At 38.8% G+C, this 12473-nt stretch overlaps 1 pseudogene; it reads left to right on the forward strand.

Moving 5' to 3' along the window:
- LOC139732815 (uncharacterized) overlaps positions 1-12473 on the forward strand; it is a 59352-nt pseudogene that overhangs the window by 30379 nt on the left and 16500 nt on the right.

Consider the following 12473-nt stretch of genomic DNA (forward strand, 5'->3'; position numbering starts at 1 on the left):
GAATCAGAAACTATTTATAGCCCAGTTAAAACATCAGAAATTTGGACAAATTTTGGCACAATGACAACAGGATTGTCACCAAGCCAATTAGCACAGGGTCCCACGGGCATTTCAAATCAGTTCTAATGACCTCACTCTCTATCAAGTCTCATTGTTTATATATAATGTCACCAGTATCTCATTTCTTAGGAGATTCTTTTTCTCTCTCTCTCTCTCTTTCTCTCTGTCACCCATGGTGAGATATGTGGAGGGCATATTTTCTCGCATATTTTCCAAGACCAGTGAGTCAGTGGGTCACCTGAACTTTTCTGCTTTCTCTCAGATTTTCATAAACAGCCTCTTGCAGGTGTGTACATTGCTCTCACTCAAAGCAGTCTTTTCTTTGCAATAAAGTGTAGTAATGTTGTGTAACTTGATGAATAAAGATGTAGATAAAAACACAGAAATGACAAAGATATGGAGGAGGAATATTGCAGATGTAGATTAGAACATCATATTGTCGCATCATCTTCATTGTTCGACTTTTGACGAGTATATGTTTGAAGTTCCTATCTCTTTCTCCTTCTTGGCTGTTGCATGAAACACCAGGTCCTGTCATATCTTATCAAGTACATCAGTTCCCGACAGCTTTATGACCCCCTGGACCCCAAGAAGGTGTTTTGCAAGTCGGACCCGCTTGGTGATGTCTTCAATGTCCCCTACTTCACCATCAAGGATGCCAAGTGAGTGCTTCGAATAGCTGCTGATTGCAGTTCTGATATCCAGGTTTAACTTCACCCCCCCCCCCCCCCCCAAAAAAAAAAAAAACCAACAACAACAACAACAACAACAACAACAACAACTACAAACAAACAAACAAACAAAACAAGCTAGCAAGCAAACAAACAAAACAAGCTAGCAAGCAAACAAACAAACAAACAGCGACACAAACATAAAGGAGACAAAATAAACAAACCTCAAACCAACATCAAGAGAAAAGAAATCAGAGCCACACATATATGTATTTCATAAAAGTGGCATTGTTTCTGTTTCTCTGGCATTGACAACATGTCCAAGATAACCCCCTCCATGTTTTGGTTTGATTCGTTTACTTTAATAGCAATTTATCTTTTGTAGTCGTGTAGTTGTTGCATTTTGAAAATTAGTGTAGGGTGAACTGCTGTGGGCTCATTGGGGTTATGGATGCGTATTAAACATTTCATATTCCGGTAATTTCATATTTTCAAACTTTGTAGAAGTCAGATGCAACTTGTACAAACTAAACTATAGATGTGTTTGATTGCAAAGGTTCAGTTAAAATTTGATGGCATGCATCCAAAACAGAGTCGTTATCAAGTGCAGGCAGACATTAAAGGTGGTAGCACATATATGCAAAACATCGCGAGCAGTCTTGAAAAGAAGTGAACGTTATGTTGTTTCAGATAATTGCTCAAGTGATGAACATGATCACAACAATCTCTTCATTGTCACAAGAGGACGTTTCTTGACATAATGCGGCAGGCCCTCTCATTGCATGGCAAAATGGGAAACATGTCAAGCATGTGAAACGGAAGGAAAATAGAAAAAGTCTGTAGAGATTATCTCCTTGGTATATTGAGTGCAGGTGAGGTCAAGCTGAAAATTGACACCTGACATGCTGACAGTATCAGATCCCATCTTGTGACAAAATGTGGCGGATATTGGTTTGGGCGGGCAGGCGAGAGGTGTCCGCAGCACTGCACCTTTGAGACAGGCACGCGATGACCTCTCTCTGGCACCGAACATGAACCCCAGGGGTTTGCAAATATAGAAATGGCCCAAGACACATTGGCTATTGGCAAGGAAACCAACAATATTTTGGGAAAGTTTGCGCAATCGAGAGCTGTGGCCAGGTGTCGAGTTTTGCTTACTTTGGAACGTGGGCAGGGCAGTGACTATCACTGGCCACTCACATTTCGCTGCAGTCGACTCAAAGAGTTGTCTCCACAAAAATTTTGCTTGCCAGTTAAAGTTCTGTAGAAAATGGAAAGGATGTGAGATCATAAATTTCTTGTGCTTTTTTGTATTTATGAGGGGGAGGGATGGAAATGTGACCTTTGAATCCCAGAAAGAACAAAACAACAACAACAGAACCAAGCAACAAAGTTTCAAGACCAAAATACATTTGTTTACCATGAGCACTGACACTGTTTTTCACAGTGCTCTCTTACAAGAATTTGGTTTTGATTTCATTTGTAAACAAGAGATGTGCTTCAAAAAAAGGGCTTGTGGATGATTGATCTTCATGCAATTTTTAGAAGAGCTGTATTTGTGATGTTATTTTTAGGTTTCAGTGTTATCAGTGCAGCATAGTATTTGTTTTCTTGCTTGGCCAAATCACGTTTTATGGTGTTTGGGTGATACTATGCTCAAATTAAAACAAACACTATTCAATCATTGTATCAAATACCTACATTGCAATGCTGCTTGATGAACCTTGTTTGTGACATCATCACCTGTGAAAGGGGAAGTATAACAACATGAATATATCAGGCAGCCTCTGTCGCAAATGCTGTCTGTTGCAAAAAAAGAGGAAAAAGAAGAAGAAAAAGAAAGCATCTGAATTGGTAAAGATTATCAAAGGGAAATTAGATTACTACCTAGGTATCCTATCCTTGTTATTTGAGTGGCATAGGGCTACACGTATTGTACTTTATAATTTTTTATGCAAAAGACTAATTGTCTGCAAATTGTATAACTTTCATGTTTTATGCTTTTAAAAAGGTCCTCACCAAAAAATGATACTCCACACAACAGATGAATACATCTCATCTTATGAGTCATTTTCACCTATTCATTGTTTTGTTACGACTGATAAACTACAACTGATAAACTGAAATGACTTATTTTTCCCCCGCATTGCTTCTTTGTTGTGGCGTGCTCCTGTGCCTCCGCGGACAGGCGGCTATTGTTTGAGAACATGACGGTGCTGCACAAACCACCCGAGGTGGCCAGCATACAGCGAAGCCACACCCTGCCCGAGCCCATCAAGGACTGCTACATCACCTTCCGCAACAACAGGGAGGCAAGCCAACCACCAACTATGTCATATTTTAAATTTTATCATCCATAAATCACCTTCTCTGGACTGTTAACAAGAAATGGAGGGAGGGGGACAGCTAGTATATTGTGGGATAGACCATTTCTTTCTGACACCATTTTTGAAGTATGTACAAAAGAAATATACTTTTCATTAGATGGCCATACAGAAAGATTTGTTAACATTTTATACACATGAGTTTTTGACAACAAGGTGTGATGAACCCCCCCCCCAAAAAAAAAAAATGATAATAAAAAGACTACTCTATTGTTTTCTATGGTGTAGACAAAGGCATTAAGGTCATTACTGAAAAGAAGAAGAAGATATTTGGTTTTGAGTTACATTGTTACCTGCAATAGATATAATTACTTTGAGGCAGTATGAATTTATCAGAAATAAAACTGATGCTAATTTGAGACACATTATCTTTGCTGCAGTGCTCTTCATTTCACAATTATGATGATGTAATTATTGTTAGCAATGAAGTTCTTTGCTTGCACATGGCAAAAGTGTGTGTATGTGTGTGTGTTTTTTAAAGCCATGATTGAATTATGTTTTCCTGTTGTTTTCCTGTGTCCCGTTTAGCACACACAGGAATGTGCCCCGCCCACCTCATTCTCCCTGTCCCAGCCCTACATCCTCCCACCACCCAGAAACACCGGCTGCCTCACCGCCTCCGTCAACGTCACAGGCTCCCTCCTCAGTGGCAAGGTTCTCATGTCGACCGGCGCGGACGAGCCAGACTGTGTGAGCAAGTCGGCTGCAGACTTCAAGCCGGTTGGAATCACGTTGGATACATTAGTGGAGACCAGGGAAGGTATGGATCTAGTCTTTGTTGGGTTGGCTTGTTCCTTTGATTATCTTTTTGTTTATGTTCCCACACACATAGAACACATTTGGAAAGTTGAGAAATATGTGAACATTGACTTCATCGGTTTTTACACATTTGTCTTTAGACACCTTATTGATAGTTCTTTATTTTTTATCTGATCAAGAACGTAAGAAGCACACTCATGGAGGTTACGTACAAGACAAGTCCAACAATTTTTTTTTTTTTGGGGGGGGGGGGGGTCAGTTCTGTTTTTCTATGCGTGTTCCATTGATTACAAATCTCATCTCTGAATATGGTGAAGGATAACGCACAGGACCTTCACCATTGTAAATGAATGTCTCTTTCTCTCATTGCGAGTGTGGTTTCACTACTCTGATGCCTGCCAAGGTCTAAATCAGCAAAGTGCGTTCCTTTGCATCAATAAAAAGAGCGAAACTGCCACTGAACATGCCTGCCATAAAATGGTACCATAAAGATGGGGTGGGGGGGGGGGGATGAGAGGCTGTGAGAGTAAAACATACACAGTTTCACAGGTACCAAATATGGAGTAATGGCTAAAGGCTTGATAGATACGTTTGATTGTGACATTACATTGTTGCAGCTTGTGCAGAGCTGCAAACTCTCCATAATTCCACAGGAGACTCTGTGGAAACTTATTTCTTAATGTCCTGACAAAAGAATTATAAACCTTTGCAGCATGAAATTTTTGTGAATTTGAGCCTATGGCCTTTCGCATGTTGCCGACCATGACAAATTATGATTTTACTATACGTACTGATAATACAGTGATGTTTTCAACACATTATGCTGGGCGACATAAAACATATGCAACTGAATGCACATCACTAGACACGCTAGCACAGCAGTGGTACAAATGTACAAGTTGTCTATACTTATACGGTGTACAACATTGTTCTACCATTCAGTGCGTTGTGGAGACAAAAACTTCTGCATGCATTTTACTTTTATAAATCTTGGCTCCTCGTGAAATTAGCTGAAAGTTTCATGCACATGAAAATTTCTTATTTACAATACCTTCTCCCCCACCCTGCTTGATATTTTTGCATATTGCAATTTGAGATGCATGTAATGTAAAAGTATCTCCCACATTGCTCTTTGGATCTCCCTAATTTTGAATAGTAAATGTAGCAATATTTCCACTTGTTGCCGGGGTAAGGCATAGCTACAGTTTCTGTCAAAGCAAGCAGTGGTGCTGAGGTACCAAAATCCATCCCGAAAAAACCGATGTTCGTGTAAGAGTATGATCCAATAACAGTGCATAACATATAAGTATATATTTAAGTAATTTCTTATATAGTCGATATCTAGTCATGAACTACTCAGAGCGCTCGCTGCTCTCTCCAGCATAATGTTAAAGAAAATATAGGAAATGGATAAAGTACAAAAATAAAACAATACATTACAGAGCAACGCACTACAATACAATATAGTACATTAGCAGTAACTAAGAAGAAAAGAAGAAAAATATTATATTAAAAAAAAACCTGATTATATGATTGAGGAAAAAGATATGCCTCAACATGTCTGTGAAAAGTATCTAGGCTGTGCATGTTGCGAACATTATAAGCTATAGAAATGCATTTTTGATATCTAGGGGTAAATTCTTTTGATGATGATTCAGAACGCACAAAGACATGTGACTCTGTACATAGGCCTCATGAATCATTTTGCTGGCTGCAATGTCTTTTTAATGACCAGACCAATGTAAACACCATTAATCTCAAATAATTGAGATTGATTGGACGGGAAGAGAAAAAAAAAGGACTTTCGCCAGCACAATATTTGGAACACACATGAGTTTGGTCTGCTTTCACAGCAGTGGAGGGATCTACGTGTGTAAATGGCACGAAGACTTTTAAGATTGTTTGACCAGGGCGAGGTTGAATAGACTTGCAGTACCAAAAACAAGTAACATTCCCACTAGTGATGTTGTATCCAAGTATTACACATTGGATTGGCTAGCGCTGCTGTGACGTCTCCAGAGAAGAAGTTTCTTCATTGCTGTTATGGCAGTAAGATGCTACATGTTTGTGCATGCCCACATTGGCACCAGCTCTGTACTACTGTGCTCGAGTTGACCAGCTGAAATGTGCCCCAGAAGTTTTGCATTGAAGTTTGCTACTGATACAGTAGTCGGTGACAAGTACGGACTTGCTTCTGATCCTTATGACTCTTTGAACTTCACGAAGTAGAAATGTACTTGTGAGATAACTTCCTTGCTTTTAAAACCATTACGGAAGAATGGCCTCATATGTATGGTTTGGTTGTTGGATTCTTCAATGAAAGTCAAACAGTTGATTTAGATAATTTGAAGAGAAGAATGTAAATTACTCCTTCATTTGCAATCTTGTTTGGACCTGTACTCTGTGACATCAAAACGTAGTCATTACAACTCGAGGGAATCCTTACATTAGCAAGATTTTCCACAAAGTTGCCAACTTGATATGGCAAAACAGTGATTGAAGTTGCTCATCAGTGATTCATGTCGAGAATGAGTCTGAAACCAAATCACAACTTTGTGCATCTTCAGGAGGTGTGGATGAGCAGACGCTGGCATCTCGGTGACTCCGCCCGCATCCAGGCCGTGCTCGGAGGACAACGCCCCCAGCTTGGCTCCCTGTCGGAGAGCAATCAGAGCACCGCCCTCGCGGGCAGCGCTGGGCGAGTGCGGAGGAGGAAGAAGTACCCCAAGCGGAGGCTGAACAATAGGCTTAATGGTGAGTTTGTCATGGGCTTGTCATATAAACGTTGAAAAGTACCAACAGTGGAGAAATGCAGTGCCTTACAGACAGGTTTGTTTATGACAACTGTAGATCATTCATATAGTATATTTTAACAGGATATTTTTTTTTTTAGGGGGGGGAGGGGGAGGTCATGTTATTTCATGGGTGATATGTGCTTTGCTGATGTTTTAACTACTCCCTAAATATAAAGAACAAAGATGACTGATCTCCTTTTCAGACTTATGTCAAGATTCAAGAAAATTTGTGATAATAAATGCAGTACATGTAACTTGGACCTATTGCAAGTGTCTGGATGAAAGAGGCCCTATATAAAGGAACAGAGGAGATTTTACAAGGCTGCTGTCGAGATAGTACTGAATCCGGGTCTAGCAAGTTGAAAGACAGGCAACCAACAAAGATTACATTGTGTGGTGCTGTAGGAAAATTAGTGTAAATTGATCTTCAGATGAGCATAATTTTGTTTGGGCAACAAAACATATCTTAAAAATGTAAAATGTTCGTGAAAGAAAAAAAAATTGAAAAAAAAACACAAAACAAAAAACACCAAACCCTTGCAACCTAAGACTCTCCTTTTGCATGCTGTGGTGGCTTCAGTTTGGGAGGTAAGACAACTTGGATTTGGATAGGACATCACTTAACTGATTATCTGACTGTCACCAAAAAATTTTTCTGCCAAATGTTTATGTAGAAGCCCTTGTCACCCCAGTGATGATAACAATGATTTTTATCATGGGTCTTTGCAGTCATGAAATACATGAGCTGCAAGTTAAGTGCTCCTTATCCAAACATTTGTTTGCAGTGGTGTAAACCCCTTGTGTGCCACATTATTCTGAGACCACAGAACGTGAGCCCTTTCGAAAAAAGATTCTGTGTCAAATCCATGTACATCTTTATAAAAATGTTTATGCTATGTAGTAATAATGCAGTTCAGCAAAAGTTTGAGAGAAAATTGCAAGCTTTGCTGTGATGTGACTTTTAGGATAAAGCTGTGACTAGTTTTCTTACAAATGGCCAGTCTTCAAGACAAAGCCCACGAACAGGCTGCAAAATTATATTCTAGGTTGTGATTTCATGTACTTTCTTAAATAGGTCTGAGAGGCATGACTTTTTGAAGACACAATTTCTACAGAAAATCTGAATTTACTTGAAAAATCCGCATGAACCCTGCTTTTTAGTCACCATGCCCTGCAAGCTATGTGAGGAGTGGAATTGTGCGTGACGCTTTCATCGTACTTTGGATGTTTGTGAATTATTGATTGGTTTGTGCGTGATGGTGCATTTGAGCAAAATAGCGAAGTTGGCAAGCCGTTAAGTGAGTATGCAAAGATGGCACACAAAGTTTTAAAGCTCTCATCTATTTATGAACATTTTGGATGTGTCCTAGAAGACTAAAGTCCTTTTAGCTTTAAAAGACATTTCAAAAAGTAAAGATATCACATCTGTAATTATGTTGCAATGTATTGTCATTTTGTAAAATTTTATGAACATATAGACATTGAACTGTGCAGGAACTGTGCAGGAGTGGGAAGATACCTTGTAGTAATTGTAGAATTTACAAAAGAAATATAGAGCTATCCATGTAAGGTGATTTATATGCTGAAGTGCATAAAGCATGAACTATACTAGTAATCCACATCTATGTCAGAATTTTAGATTTGTGATTACAGATAACCAATAAGAGTTGTGTATTGCAGTCACACCTGGGGGGCTAAAATTATTTGATACATTACAGGAATCAGTATAAAAAACATTTTTATTATAACAGAAGGTGTAGACCCCCCCCAAAAAAAAAAACCAAAAAAAAAAAAACCAAAACAAAAACAAAACAAAACAAAACAAAACAAAACAAGAAACAACAACAAAAAACAGCTACACACAGGGACTTTTGCAGCCAGAAAAAACAACAACAACAACCATAGGAAGCATCAATATGTTAATTATGTACATCAGTGTTCATTTTGTAAGAGGTTGTAGGTATCCTCATGTAAAAAGTTTATACTTGTAATGGCTCATGAGGGAACAGACACATATAAGGGGAGGGATATGCATGCACACAGTTTAGCATCTCATTTCTACTTTCTTTTCCTGCTTCCTCTGCATGTAATATGTTTGTTTTTGTTTTTATTTCATTTTCTTTTTTTTCTTTTTTTTTTTTGGGGGGGGGGTTGTCTCTGAATATTTCCCCCATGGTTATAGTGACATCATTTGGGTTAAGTGCGCACCCAGAGGGTCGATCTTGAGATGGTGGAATGTAATGTGATGTAGGCAGAATGAAGACATTCAATCTGGGGGATGTAGAAGTGCCAGAAACAGGCTTCTGTGGACATTATGGAATGTGTTGGTCATATCAAGTATTGGTGTCGGACTATTCCACACAGTGCCTTTTGCTAATCTTGCATGATGAAAAAGGCACATGAGTCACTCTGAGTTCACTTAAAGTGAGAATTCATTCAATATCCGATTAGGAAATAATGGAGTGCATAGGTGAGTACAAGTACTGTTGCTTGTTTGCCTGCAATAGCATGAAATTGATGGGTTTGTTTATTTGTGTCTTTCCTGTATGGTTCATGTTTTGAAGCCAACCCCCCCCCCCCCCCCCAAGTTTTTAATTTCTAGTTTCAGGAGACCACAAATATGTTGTTGTTGTTACTCTGGAAGGTAGCTCTGAAATGCATATTCGACGTAGGTGACAAATGGCGGACACTGCTTCATAACCTGGTAGCTGTGTGTTGTGAAGGTTGGCCTGACTCGGACATATGGGGAATCCCGGTAACAAATTGTTTACAGCTTTATACATAGCCTACACGCAACCGAAGAATCTTGACTGTTGTCGACTAGCGAATGTTTTGATGCATGCATTTGCTAACGGGTAATTTTGTTCCTCTGCAGGCCTGCGCAGATTGTGGTTTTCAAATGTACAGTGGTGGCCAGCAAATAGATATAGACTCAATCAGGCCAACTTTTCTATTGCACAATCTCTCCACTCTGCCAGGTCTTTAAAACAGTGTCATTACTCTACTCAGCACGTTTTGTTTGTATTTTCCATCGTTTCCCGCCATGACTTTCTGTTCTCAAACTCTCAGATTCGTTACAACCGACGATAAGCACACAAGGTGTTTTTTTTTCTCTTTTTTGTTCAAAAAGCAAACAGGATTTCATGCAGCCATGTTTGTCATCTAAAGTTGCAACATCATAAGTGTTTTGTTTTTCACAGAGTGATCTGAACATATATCATAAAGGCTGACTATTTAGAGCCGTGTGTTGAACTTTAATGTAATATTGTATCTACAGGGATACATATTAATCGCTCAGCATCTCCTAAACCAATGTGTACTGTGCAAACATCCTGAAGTACTCAAAGTAAGTGATAAGGGGAAGATAGTTTATGAGACAATATTAAGCCAGCTTCAGAATAAACAACTCAAGTGTAGACCCAAAATACCTAGGTGTGTACAGTAAGACCTGTGCAATTGCAAATTGGGAAGAATGTATTGCGGAGAAATGGCGGAGACTGGATAGAAAAGCATGTCATTCACAAATCATTAGCTGTGTCTTACAATTGCATTTTTTTTGTGTTTTGTTTTTTCATGTTAAGAAGAAGCAAAAAACAACAACAAACAAACAAACAAGCAAACAAACAAATCTAGACTTCACTCCAAACTACAAAGGGAAAAAGTTCATATTATCAGTAATATCATTCTTGTTGTTGTTGATTGATACATCATAGACTTAAAGGGAAGGTAAACCCAAAGAACAATGTGGATTGAGTAAAAGCAGCAACATTAGTAGAACACATCAGTGAAAGTTTGAGGAAAATCGGACAATCGATGCAAAAGTTATGAATTTTTAAAGTTTTGGAGTTGGAACCGCTGGGTGAGGAGACTACTAGAGGATATGACGTATGAGTGGACAACAATACAAAGAAAATATAAAGGAAATTCAACAAAAATTCACTTTTCTAGAATCATGAAAGAGCAATGGACCAACCGCTAATAATTGCTACCTTACATATGTCAATATCAAGTTGATGGAATTTGTAATTTCATGAAAAATGGATTTTTGCAGAATTTTCTTGTATTGTTGTCCACTCATACGTCATAACCTCTAGTAGTCTCCTCACCCAGCGCTTCCAACATCAAAACTTAAAATTCATAACTTTTGCATCGATTGTCCGATTTTCTTCAAACTTTCACTGATGTGTTCTACTTATGTTGCTGCTTCACTCAATCCACATTGCTCTTGGGGTTTATCTTCCCTTTAACAACCAAAGCATTTTAATGGGGAAAAAAAATGAAAAATGGGATAACACTAGATGCTTCATTGTGATGGTTTGTGAAAAAGGTCAGCCAGCATACATGTAGCTGCCAATAAAGACTTTTTTTTTTACATTTACGATTTTATTGATTCAGTTACCAAGATTTTCTTTTCAATGACAGGCAAGTAGAAGATGTCCACAGCGCTCAGAGGATTTGTGATAGGAAATTGAAGCAATTCTCGATCCTTTTCTGACTACGAAACCTGTAAAAGTTAGTGTTTCCTTTTTTTTTTTTTTTTTGGGGGGGGGGGGGGTAAAAGTGTTACAAACAAGTAAGGGCACAATGCGTCATTTCCGATAATATGGGTTTTCCCTTTTCAAAAGAGACCTTTGCCCTGTCCACATGAGCTGCAAAGTTTTGAATGTGATATGAAACCCCCCCCCCCCCCCACTTCACCTTCATGGCTCATTTGATGTACATGTATGATAAGAAGGCAAATTATCCGTGGCTGAAGGCAGCTGCTTTTCTTACCCTGTATCTGAGCATTTTGTGAGACATGGAAAAGATGTTGCAAGTGTTCATCCATTGTCAGGCATGGACAGACTTGATACTGCCTGGTTTTAGGCTTTTGTAGGATTTGTGAGCAGTTCCTTATCGCTCCGGACACATAAAAGATTTATAACATGAATGATAAAATGAGAGCCTCAAATAAGTTGAAATTCTCTGTTGCACCACCCCACCCTCAACCTCCAGTATGGTTTTAAACCCATTAGAGGAAATTTATTATTGCATGTGAGGCATTAGCTGTTCTAGAGACACCTTGTATTCCCAGGTACCTGCAACCTTCAAAAATTTCTTCATGTGAGTAAAGAAAGATTTATTTAAAAAGAAAAAAAAAGGAGTCGTCTTTGATCAGACTTCAGTCTGCAAAGTGCATGAACAGTAGTATATGTACCATTTGTTCACAACGGGCAAAAGCTTTGGCATTATTTGCACAACTGTTGCCTTCAAGAAACATACCTGTCATGCCCATGTTGAATTGACCCATTTTTGTGAGGGGTGTAGTAAACCATTCCCATGGTCTGGTCTGCACCTTCCGAAAAGAAAACACACTCCAAGAAGATGTGTTCCATTTCAGGCACTGTATCAACAAGTTACAATCTGGGTTATATCTCAACTGTCCGCAACATTATGTAGTAAGACTCACTCGGAGCAACACAGACCTTCTGCATTATTTCTCAACTGATTTTGCATTCAGTATCAAACTGACGTGAAGCGTCAAACCCCAAAGGAAACTTGTTTTGAAAAGAGATGATGATACCTTGATCACCAGGCCAGGTAAAATAGTTGGCTGGCATGGTCACACAACTGCTTTTGGGTAGCACTGATCTTCTTTTAATCTTTTCACTAATATTGATTGTTCGACTTTGAAGAAATTGATTGCTCTAGCCTTCCTTCATGTCCTGTAAAGTGTGTTTGTATAGTGTGTATGATTAAGTGAAAGGTAAACTCTGCTTACCTGTTTAAATTTGATTGAAGATTATACGTAAGGATGGACAACT

The sequence above is a fragment of the Diadema antillarum genome, unplaced genomic scaffold (genome assembly GCF_040938485.1).
Source record: "Diadema antillarum isolate AM-2024a unplaced genomic scaffold, OU_Dant_1.0 seq00000451_RagTag, whole genome shotgun sequence".
NCBI lineage: Eukaryota > Metazoa > Echinodermata > Echinoidea > Diadematoida > Diadematidae > Diadema > Diadema antillarum.